This window comes from Triturus cristatus, chromosome 1_1 (genome assembly GCF_964204655.1).
Source record: "Triturus cristatus chromosome 1_1, aTriCri1.1, whole genome shotgun sequence".
In the NCBI taxonomy this organism is placed as follows: Eukaryota; Metazoa; Chordata; class Amphibia; order Caudata; family Salamandridae; genus Triturus; species Triturus cristatus.
This window is the reverse complement of record NC_140579.1, coordinates 826,030,973-826,043,346: the sequence shown is the minus strand read 5'-3', so window position 1 is coordinate 826,043,346 and position 12,374 is coordinate 826,030,973. Positions and strand designations below refer to the sequence as shown.

At 50.5% G+C, this 12,374-nt stretch overlaps 1 pseudogene; it reads left to right on the top strand.

The window, feature by feature from the left end:
* Positions 1-8,367: 8,367 nt before the first annotated feature.
* LOC146871133 (uncharacterized) lies at positions 8,368-12,104 on the top strand (annotated as a pseudogene).
* The last annotated feature ends 270 nt before the right edge of the window (positions 12,105-12,374 follow it).

Genomic DNA, 12,374 nt, shown 5'->3' with positions numbered 1-12,374 from the left:
CCAAGCTGATACAGATGGCATGGCTCACCTTTGCACACTTCTTAGCATTTGTAATTGTTTAGCATTTGACCTATCTATTTCAACAGACAAGTATTGGCCGAATAAACATCCACTTACTCATCGGCCAACCACATGACACACCATATCACAGGGGTGAGATTGAGAAATATGTGTGGCATAGTGAGAGAGGAGATGCTACTAGACACCATCTACAGCAGCACCAACAACACTGCAGTCAACACCAATGGCTCTGTATGGTGGTTTCATGACACATTTTGCGGACTATGCATGCACATTTGCCACACTCTGCACTTCCTACAATCAAAGTGCATTGTTACAACCTTGGTGACGACAGACCTCTGAAATGACACACTGATTGTACACGTGTGAGTACTTATGCAACGTTGGTTCACCCTAATAGGTCACCAGCAACAAGAGCTGCAACATGATTATCTTCATCAACAATGCGACCACACACCGGACTGGGATACCAGTGAGGAAGACATTGTTTAGGTCCATAGATGGCCAGGTGCTGGGGGTTACTCTACACTATGGGTAATCACATACTTTCTTTCTGGTCCAAAATTTGCAGTGTGGTTTGTGGCAGTGTGCCGCACGGGTGGGGGCGGGGTCAGTGGGGAAGGGGGCAGGCCTAGTGAGAATGGAACCTGACCATGTGGTTGGACACATGCCCCTGGTGCGGACCCCCTCGTTCACTGAGCCACCAGACCTGGCCTACACACACCTCTCTCTCTCTCTCTCTCTCTCTCTCTCTCTCTCTCTCTCTCTCTCTCTCTCTCTCCCTCTTCCTCCCTCACTCTATCTCTCCCTCCCTCAGTCTCCCTCCCTCTGTCACCCTCGGTCTCCCTTCCTCTGTTGCCCTCATCCCTCTGTCTCCCTCCCTCTGTAACCCTCGGTCTCCCTCCCTCTGTCACCCTCATCCCTCTGTCTCCCTCCCTCTGTGTCTTTCCCTCTCTCTCCCTCTGTCACCCTCTGTCACCTCCCCCCCCCCAGCAGCCTCCACACCCCAGTACTTCACAGGTCTTTCATGGACCATTTACTTGTTAACGAGTTGTGGTTATATTTCACCTCTTGGCGCACATGCATCTCCACTCTGACTATCGCTGGACTCGCAGAGCCCCCATGGTGCAGAGTCTCTCAGAGTCCGTGCTGGTGCGGCAGTGTTTGGTGGCACTCTTATGAAATCTGCAGACTTGGGACACAGGTACAATGTCTGCAAGGTCCACGGCCCGACAAGAAAGGCTTGCCAGGCCGCTGTCAGCACGTGGGCCATACTATGAGTAGCCGTGCTCTACACAGTGGAGCCAGTATACATCATCCTCGTACACAATACATCAGCATGTGCCCATGCATTTTGTGCACCTCCCCAATCAGTACCTAGGCAATGTATTTACATCCTCCCTCTAGATGGGTCAACATGGTTGTGTTTTTGTGCATGTGGTGTGTTCAGTTGGTACTTACCGACAAGCAATGCATTTCCATATGTGAAATCCTGGAAGCGCTGGTTTATGATGCATTGTCGGAAGATTAATGCATCATGCACACTCCCTGGAAATTTGGCAACGACATTTGTGAACAGTCCGCGGTGGTCCACTATTGCCTGCACATTCATTGAATGGGTGTGCTTCCTGTTGCGGTAGATGTGTTCGCTGTCCGCGGAGAGCACAAATGGTACATGTGTGCAGTCAATTGCACCGATCACCTGTGGTATGCCAGCAATGGCATGGAATCCTTGCTTGATGACAATCTGCTCCTGCACAGTGTTGGGGAAGTCTAGGTGCTGAGGAATCAGGCTGAGTATGGCATCCAAGACAGTGGGGAGGAAGGTTGAGAAGGATGCCTGTGATACTCCACCGACTCTGGCTGTTGTTGGTTGGAATGTCCCGGAGGCCAAGAAGTGCCGCACAGCAAGCAGTTTTGTCTGCGGAGGGATATTGTTTGTCCGCTGTGTTGGTGGCGTCAGCCTGTGGGCAATGAGGGTCAGGATGTGCTGAATGGAGGTCCTTTTGAGCCTGTAGTGGGCTATGACTTCCTCTGGCCTTAAGTCTGTGAGGTAGACACGTCTGCGCAGTGACCGCTGTCTTCTTCGTCGCTGCATGGGTGGTGGTGGTCCTGGTGGTGGTTGCACTGGCGGTGGTTGTTGTTGTTGCTGTATTGGTGGGACTCCAAGTTGCATGATGACTATCTCCATGGCTTCTGTGGCTGTTCTGGGAAAGCTCGGGCCAACTCTCCCTTCTATACACTCAATTATCTCCAGTTTAAGTCAGGTTTTTATCAGGTGTTAAAAACTGGAGTTAGCGGGAGTTAGCGTGCGTTTTTTTGTAGCTAAGCGTTTTGGAGATAACCTTGTTGATAGGGAGCAGCTGTGTTAGCGACTTTTTTCGTGGTTTTTCAGTCAGGAACGCCTACTTTGCATTTCATTAGCGATAATTATCGCTGGCTTGAAAGGCGATAAAATTCTGGCTGCTATCGCCAAAAAAGTATCGCTAACAGGGGTTAGCGTTGCCTTGTTGATCGGGCAATAAAAATATCGCCGCTTTATCGCCGCCTTGTTGATATGCCCCAAGTAACGTTAACATTATTAAGCACCAATGTCGGAAAAAGCAGCAGACAAGTTATAGCTGGCATCTTCACAAGACATACTTTAGAGCATTTGGGGGCATATTATCAAGTCAGGCGATAAAATTATCACCGCTTTAGTGGCAGAAAACTGCCGCTAAAACGGCGATAATGGGCTTGATAATATGCTCTATGGAATTCCAATTGAAGCCCATGTTGATGTCCTTCACATCTAACATGGGCTTCAGTTGGAATTCCATAGAGCATATTATCAAGCCCATTATCGCCGTTTTAGCAGCAGTTTTCTGCCGCTAAAGCGGCGATAATTTTATCGCCTGACTTGATAATATGCCCCTAAGTAGGCACACAAGAGACAGCTTTCGGCATCGCTTCCATGGGGGAGAGGCTTATAAGGTGCTGGTACTGGACATGAGTGATGGCCGGGTGGAGGCACATTATCCAAGAGGCATAATAGGTGGTACTGCTGAGCCATCCAGTGGGCCACCTCAGCCCTTTAACCTTTTGTATGGAAGGAGGACACATTTAGTCAGCCGGATGTTTAAGGCGTTGTTGTCTGGATTAAGCACTGCTATTATGCCCTGCTGGCAAGTTCGAACTCCCAGACTGTTCTACTCACCCCAGAGTCTAGTTTTACACTCATCCAAAAGGGATGGGCAAAGGCACAGGACTTGCGCAAAGGATTCGTCACACTGGCTACAGCCCCTGCATTTAATCCTCTCTGTTGGATGGTGCCAACAGGCTAGAAGCTTCAGATATAGCCAAATACCTAGCCTGAGAGCCATGATTATTTGCTTCAGATGATTGAAATACATGCAGATGAGGTATGGGGAGTGGGTGCAGGCTGAAATCAGTTGATAACCACCCATGCATGCTTGCATTTAGCTAGATTTGGTCTGTCTAAATGGTAGGACCAGAGATGAACACGTTATTTCATACTCAGTTTAAATGCCAATTAACTCAGATTTATGTCCCAAAGTTAGTACGCAGTCAAAACCTCCTTACAGTCCTTTAAGAATTGGTGGTGTGATCCACGAGGCCCGCTGGTGCTGATGTCGGTCCATAACAGGGCCTCAAGAGAACCAGCTCTGGCCCACGCAGTTTGTGGCACAGATTAAGAAAGGCTTCAGCGCCCACAGCTCGTTGGTCAAGAAGGCCAAGTTCCAGCCTCATCTGAGCGGCAGATGAAGGCTTCAGCAGACACAGAATGCATTTGTAAATCCTTGTGATGAGCTTGTTCAGTAAATTGCTGTCCTTGCCCAAAAGGATTTTGCTACCATAAGTTAATGTGGGAGATACCTTTGCTCACATGGCTTCCATCAGGGGAAAAAGGCTTGGCCCCCAGTAACGATTTAGAGAGTTTAGATAGTCACTTAAAGGGCAAAAACCTTTACTGCAGTTTCTTTCTGATGCCTTGTGCAGGAACCCTTGGAGTCAAGGGTACCCCCAGATACTTGTATGGTTGTTCCACCACTATCTTGTTTCTATTGTATGTCCAGCCGCTCCCCTGGTGCCCTTTTCTACTAAATGTGACTGCCGTTGTCTTCTTCCATGATTGTGTAGATGTGCATCTGATTAAGCAGGCATTGCAGAACTACCCTCATGAGGCTGCATAGAGCAATGTCGTCAGCATACCGGAGGCTGCTTGTGAGAAATGGGGTTCTCTAGTTGGCAATTGTTTGTACCTTTGTCCAAGTAGGGACCCTTCTTCCTAGTCTAGATAAGAGAGTTACACTCCTAAAATAACCCCTCCTCACCCCCTTGGTAGCTTGGCATGAGCAGTCAGGCTTATCTCAGATGCAGCAGTGTGTAAAGCATTTGCACATAACCAACAGTCAAAACTCTACAAAAGGACACCACACTAGTTTAGAAAAATATCCAATATTTTCATATATCCAAAACAAGACCAAAACGATGAGTACAAAGTACAGCACTTAAAAAATGTATACTTTTCAAGATATTCTTTCAAAATAGCAGAAATATCTAAAAAACATGGTTCTTCCGAGTCAGTAGCTCCGTCCAGGGCTATCTTAATGCTGAAAACAACAGAGTCTAACAGTTCCAGCTGACCGCGTCAGTACGGGTCAGCTAAAGCATGGACAGACTCATGAACAGTACCTTTCTCGTTGCGGCTGGCACGTTGCTGCGAGCCGGCTGGGGCAACCGTCGCGGTTGCTTTGCAAAATGGAAGCTGTGCCGGGTGCGGTGCCCTCACGATGCAGTGCAGGCAGTGGCTCTGTGACAATTGTCCAGACGGTGTCAGTGAGACCAAGGCTTACGTGCGAGGCGGTGCTGGCAGGTTGCGGTGCAGGTGACAGAGCCGGTTAGCAGGAGCTGGCATCGGTTAGCCCAGACTGCTGTGTGGGACGAGGCGGTGCGTCGTGAAACGTATGAGTGGTGCCCCCAGCCACGATGCATTCACGGGTGTCGAAGTCAGCAGGTAGCGACGGCGTTGGTGAGACCAGGGAGGTGAAGTGAAGCCACGCTGTGTGGAGTGCAGTGCCCACAGGTCACGTGCAAGCAGCTGCTCGGTGGCGGTGGTGTCAGTCGTCATCGTCAGAGAGACCAGGGTTGGGGTGCGAGATGCGGCTGGGCCTCCTGCAGTGTCTTCAGGACACAGAGCCAGTGATGGAGTAGGTGACAGAGTCGGTTGCTTTTCCCTTCTCTGTGGCAACTGAAACAACGGTTCCAGAAGCCGTACCCAGAGGTTGGTGAAGACTTTGCAGTCCCTGAGACTTCAGAACAGGAGGCAAGCTCTACTTTAAGCCCTTGGAGAGACTCACAACAAGTAAAAAAAGTTCAGTCCAGTCCTTTCACTGCCCACGGCGGAACCTCAACTGCAGGCCAACCCAACAAAGCAACAACACAGCAAATGGGCAGTACTCCTCCTGGCAGCGCTTCCAGCTTCTTGGCAGGTTCCTTGATTCCAGCGAGTTCTGAAGTTCTGGGGTCTGGGCCCCAATATTTATACTCAAAATTAAATTTTTCTCTCAGGCAGAGTGTGTGTGTGCTCAATCTAGACCAGTTTGGTCCTCTCTGGCCCAGCTTCCCAGCAGGAGGTGGAGACAGCATTGTCCAAGGCAGACAGGGCCTATTCAGGTGCAGGGGAAATCATCTTCCCCCATTCTAAATGCAGACCAGGCCTATTCAGGTGCTAGTGAAAACTCCTCCCACTGCTCTGAATGCAGCCTAGGTCTATTCAGCCCAGCCCTGACTCATTCAGGAAAGGCAGGGCACACATCAACTCCCCCCCCCCCCCGTTGGCTGCCTGAGAGAATACACATCCTCAGCACCTGTCACTCCGAAGCCAGACATTCAGTCCACAAACCCAGCAGTGGCACACAGGATGGCTAGGCAAGAAAAGACCTACTTTCCAAAAGTGGTATTTTCAAACGCAGAACATAAAAATCATCTTTACTAAAAGGTGCATTTTTACATTCTGAGTCCCAGGCATACTAAACTCCATTTCCCTATCTTGTCCCGATGGAAAGTTATGCTTATAAGATGTTTTAAGTAAAACTCCCATTCTATCCTATAGGACAGCCTTTCCATTCTGAAAAATGAAATGCATTGTAATTCACTACCAGGACATGCCAATCATGTCCTACCTTTAACATACACAACACCCTGCCCACAGGGGTACCTTGGGCCTTCCTTTGTGGTGACTTCTATGTAAGAAAAGGGAAGATTAGGGCCTGGCAAGTAGGTGCACTTGGCAGGTCGACATGGCAGTTACAAACTGCGTACAGACCCTGCACTGGCATGTCTGAGATACCTTTTCAGGGCTACTCATGTGGGTGGCCCAATCATCTCCTTGTGTTTGCTTTGTTCGCCCTAAGTTCGCAGGGTTTGCCCAGATATTGGTCCCTTGCTCACTTTGCCACTGGATTCAAACTAGCCTGGCTGATGAAGGGTGTTACCCAGAAACTTGACCCAGGATGCTTGTTTCCGGTTCAGGGAAGACCTGGCTTGGCAGTTCAGGCTGGACTGTTTCCATGAGACACAGGGTCAAGACTGATCTGCATATACCTGGGTCTGAACTGAGGTGGTGAAGTGAGCTAAAGAATGATGATGGATTCAACCCAGATCTGTGACTGGGAGTGAGTGTCTGAAAAGTTTCAGTGCTCCAACCACCATCTCCTTGCGTTTGCTTTGTTCGCCCTAAGTTGGCAGGGTATGCCGAGACGTTGGTCCCTTGCTCACTTTGCCACTGGATTCAAGCTAGCCTGGCTGATGAAGGGTGTTACCCAGAAACCGGTCACAGGATGCTTTTTTCCGGTTCAGGGAAGACCTGGCTTGGCAGTTCAGGCTCGACTGTTCCCATGAGGCACAGGGTCAAGACTGATCTGCATATAACTGGGTCTGAACTGAGGTGGCAAACTGAGCTAAAGAATGATGATGGATTCAACCCAGATCTGTGACTGGGGGTGAGTGTCTGAAAAGTTTCAGCACTCCGTCCATCATCTCCTTGGGTTTGCTTTGTTCGCCCTAAGTTGGCAGGGTAAGCCCAGACGTCGGTTCATTGCTCACTTTGCAACTGGATTCACGCTAGCCAGGCATATGAAGGGTGTTACCGAGAAACCGGTCCCAGAACAGCTTGTTTCCGGTTCAGGGAAGACCTGGCTTGGCAGTTCAGGCTGGACTGTTCCCATGAGGCACAGAGTCAAGTCTGATTTGTATATAGCTGGGCCTGAACTGAGGTGGCGAAGTAAGCTAAAGAATGATGATGGATTCAACCCAGATCTGTGACTGGGGGTGAGTGTCTGAAAAGGTTCAGCGCTCCGTCCATCATTGTTTTTTTATTATTATTAGTAAATTGAATTTATAAGGCGCACAGCTACCCGGAGGTTTCCCGGCGCATGGACGGTTTGCAGATAGAGCGGAAGAGCTGTTTTACTGGCTGAAAAAACAGGTTTTCAGGATTTTACCGAAGCTTTTATGGCAGATTTCGTGGCGAAGTGGGGCAGGTAGTGAGTTCAACAGCACAGGGGCCTTGAGCCACAGGGTCAAGACTGATTTGTATATAGCTGGGTCTGTACTGAGGTGGCGAAGTGAGCTAAAGAATGATGATGGATTCAACCAAGATCTGTGTCTTGGGGTGAGTGTCTGAAAAGTTTCAGCGCTCCGTCCATCATCTCCTTGTGTTTGCTTTGTTCTCCCTAAGTTGGCAGGGTATGCCCAGATGTTGGTACCTCGCAGGGGAGACACCACTATCACCTGCCTGCAGTACCTCTAGATGCACTAGAGGTCATTGCTCTGCAAAAGAGCTACTTGGTGCATTTACACACAAAAATGCACTTTTAAGTGCTACTGCTGGAGTTTTCCCTGCTGAGGACACCTGCTTTCTGGACCTGCCTTCCTGCCTGCTGAGGACCACTGCCTGCTAAGGACTCCGGCCGTCTGAAGCCGCCCGCTGCGTGGACCTCCCTGCCTGCTGAGGTCTGCCTTCTGGGGCTACCTGACCTGCTGGGGCTGCTTTGACTGCTGGAGCTGCCTGCCTGCTGTGGACTGCCTTGCTGCCTGCTGTGGACTACCTGCTTGCTGTGGGCTACCTGAAGAAGCTGCTTCACAGCTGGGGATCCCTTGCCAGCCTGAGGGAGACCCTTGCCAGCCCCCCTGGGACACCCACCTTGCTGGAGCTCATGGTCTGCCTGTATCCTCCACCCACCTAAAGAGGGCCCCTGTCTACTGGCCTTGAGGATTACTTACCTGCTACCAGCTCCCTGAGGAATCCCTCTTCTTCAAGGCACAGCACAGCAGAACAGCACGATGAGTAGACAACTGAATCCATTGTTCCAGAACACCGTAAAGCTGCAGAGGAAAATGGAATCAGATGTCTCCACACAACATCTGAGCAGGAAGATCCTCAGTGAGCTGCTGGTAACCAAGATGGGTTTCACAGCAGCAGAAATCTGGTGCATAATGTTGGATGCATCCAAAGGCACCTACCTTACGTTCATGTCTGAACAAATGTGCAGAAGGTATTGGCAGATGTGCTGGTCATGTCATGAGGAGAAACCTTTCTCTGACTTCCACCTGGAATTCCAGGTTATGCTGGAGGTTAAGAGAATGACTGTGCATGTTTACAACCCACACGTCAATATCCAAGACCTGACAACCTTCCTACGCCGCCACTGCACAGTGACGAAATAACCCTTCCATAACCTGGACAGTAACGGCATCTGGGATGGTAAATAGACAGTGATGGTAAAGCTAAAGGAGGACCCGTCGCCCCAGATGAAATCCACTATCCCACTTCCAGCTTCTCCCTAGGTCGCGACTCGGGATACCTGTACTACCATGGGCAGCCCAAACCATGCAACAGGTGCAGCAAACAAGGCCACACCGGCAAGGACTGCACGGCGCAAGTATGCAGGAACTGCAAACAAGAAGGCCACACTTCAGAGACCTGCAAGGAGGAAACCCCATGCAACCTCTGTGGGGGTGTGGGCCACCTCTTTAAGGACTGCCCAAAAAGAGCCAAATCCTATGTCCAAGCTGCCAAACCTCTGTGGAGAGACCAACAGGAGGAGGCTGATGAGACCAGGCCTCCAGTCCCAGGCCCGCGGCGGACTGAGGGACTGGGAGAGGGAAAGGCTCTAAACAGGACAAACCCAAGCCCAACCAGAACACCACCAAGCCCGCGGAGATACAGACACCCGAAGATATCCCACCTGCCGTCCCTGAGCCCAGTGAGCACAGTGAGCCAATGGAGGCTCCCGCCTAAGCTGCCACCAAGGACCAGGATTTAGGGCCCTGGACAAAACAGGAGCGCAGGAAAAGGAGGCCCTCATAGGACACAGAAGAAACAAGCAAGTGACCCATGAGCACCCACAAGCCTACTCCGTGCTCGAGGATTCGGAAGAGGAAGAGCAGCTGGAAAAAGACAGCTCGGATGAGCAACTCTAGCAAGTGTTGAAAGTGCTATTAAAGATGAGGGCGCTGGCAACCTCCATGGAAGCGTCCCCACCCCCATCACCGGCAACAGTACAAGAGGCGCATACCTCCATTAAGGACCGAGAACAAGACCTGCCCGTCACCCTGGAGGAGGTAGATCCCAAGCCCAGCCAAGAGTGTAGAGCAGCCGTCGTGCAACAGCAAGCAACAGCTGCCGAGCAGGAAGAACCAGCACCAGAGACCAGTGGCGTAACAAAAGTTGAGGGGGCCCCCTGGCAAGGTACACAGAGGAGCCCCTGCTCCAAATTTAATCCAGAGCTATAAAACCTGAGTACTGTGCTGAGGGGCCCCCCTGCATCTCGGGGCCCCGCACCGCGGGGTGTGCGGGGGCCTGTGTTAAGACCCTGCCGGAGACCCAACAGGAGGCTGAACAAGCCCTGTAAGTAGCCTTGTCACTTGTATTTCTCACCAATTGCTTCGACTTGATAATTAGCCTTTAAGTATTAAGTTAAACTCTTAAAAACTAATTAATGATGGCTATTTCATTATTTTCTGTAAATGTCAGAAGAATTGGATACAGGCGTAGATGTGCTAGTACTTTGGGTTTTCTTGCCAGCCAGGAGTGTGATGTGTATATGATTCAGGAATGCTCCATCCCCTTCACGACATCATACAAGCGCCTAGAACAGCCGTAGGCCCTAGGGCTTTCCTTTTGGTATGGGGGAAAAGACGTAGCTCTGTAGGAGTGGCTGCCTTAGTCGGAGAGAGGCGTTTCACAATGGACTGACTCACCAAACTGGAGGGCGGCAGGGCTCTTGTCGTTGACAGTTTGTGGGCAAGAGAGCCAGTTAGACTCCTTAATGTGTATGCCCCTTCTGGCGTAGGCGAGCGACAGGAGCTGTTTCAGTGCCTCAGGCCACAGCTGGTCACCTCAAGAACGATTTTTGTGGGTGGGGATTTCAACTGTATTCTAGAAGTGGGTGAAAGGTATGGGGCCAGGGCTGGGGAAGGATGCATGGATGATGTTGTGAAACTTCTGGTGGAAATGGTGGGTGAGACTTCCCTGACAGAAGTCATTGGGTCGATGGGGGCGAACGCTATGAACTTCACCTGGAGTGGCCCGATGACTCCTTGCTCTCCAGGACAGACTTCATCTTTACCTCTCAATCAGTGAAGATCAGGCAACACTCAATGGTGACAGTGCATTTCTCTGACCACAGAGCTATCCACTTCCAAGGGGAACTGACGGGCAAGTTCCTGACAGTTCCAGGCACTTGGAAACTGAATAGCTCTCTGCTGGAGAAAGAGGGGGTGAAGGAGGAGTTGAAGGAGACATACATGCAGTGGCAAGCCATGAAAGACACCTTCCAGTCCACAGGGGAATGGTGGGAATGGGTCAAAGGCAGAATCCAGGATTTTTTCAACAATGTGGGCAGACAGGTTGCAAGGGGGAGAAAAAGGGAGTTCAGTAGACTACAGCAAGAGCTGCAAGAACAGCTGGGCCTCCAACTCCGGGGATGGGACGTCATGAGCCCTCTGGAGGAAGTAAAGAAAGAGCTGAGCGAGCACTTTCATGATGAATCCAGGAGGATCATTTTCCATTCCAATGAGGAGAACATGGAGAAGAGGGAGCAATGCAACTCCTTCTTCTTTAGGAAAATCCACTCTGCGCTCACCCCTCTCGTTCAACTGCGCAATAAGGAGGGAACCTTCTGTGACACAAGTGAGGACATTAGGAAGGTTGTGACAGACGTCTATGGGGACCTCTACTCAGAGGTGGTCAGAGGGAGATCAAGCAGAAAAGTTTCTGTCTGTTATCCCAAGAACTGTTTCCCTAACAGTGAGAGAATCCCTTAAAGCCCCCCTCACTTTGGAGGAGCTGCACTTGCAGTTAAATTCTTCAAGTCAGGAAAGACACCAGGTAGTGACGGTCTCCCAGTCGAATTCTATGCCTCACTGTGGGACCTAGTGGGACCAGATCTCCTGCAGCTGTATGAGGAGATGGAGAATGATGGAGGGAATCATGCCCCACACTTGAAGGAAAGGATTGATTGCGCTCTTGTGTAAACATAAGGGGGAGAGATACAACCTCAAGAACTGGCGCCCCATCTCTCTCCTGAATGTAGACTACAAGAGCCTGGCAAAGACACTGGCACTGATCAGGGACACGATCCAGTACATCACGGATTGCAAGATCCGGGCTGCCCTGGTCTGTCTAGATCAGGAGAAGGCATTCGACCGCATCTCCCATAAGTTGGAGGGTACCACGCGGTTTTGGGCTGGGGGAGCGGTTCTGTGGTTACGGTAAAATAATGTATAAAGACATCTTCAGTTCGGTCATTGCAAATGGTTGTAAAATAGACCCCTTTCCTATCAGGTCTGTGGTAAGACAAGGCTGTCTGCTCTCCCCAACTCTGTTTGTTTTGGTTATAGAGCTACTCGCTGAGTATACCAGGAAGAACCCGAACATCAGAGGGATCCCGACACCCTGCGATGCGAAGAAAGAGGTCAAGTGTGCGCTGTACGTGGACGATGTCACCCTCTTCTGTGCGGATGGGAAATCGGACCACTCCCTGCTGGAGCCGTGCAAGGACTTTGGCAAGGCATAAGGGGCAAAAATCAACATGCACAAGTCGCAGGCAAAACTCTTCAGGTGATGGGACCTCTGCAACAAGCCTCTCCCCTTCCCTATTGACACAGGACTGATGAAGATCCTCGGTGTCTGGTTTGGAGGACCAGGGGTGGCTGCAAAGAGCTGGAATGGATGCCTGGCCAAAGTGAAGCAAAACTGGTACTCTGGAGTCTGAGAAACGTGAGCATTGAAGGGAAGGCTCTGGTGCTCAGGAACGAAGCACTGCCCGTGCTGCAGTATGTGACAC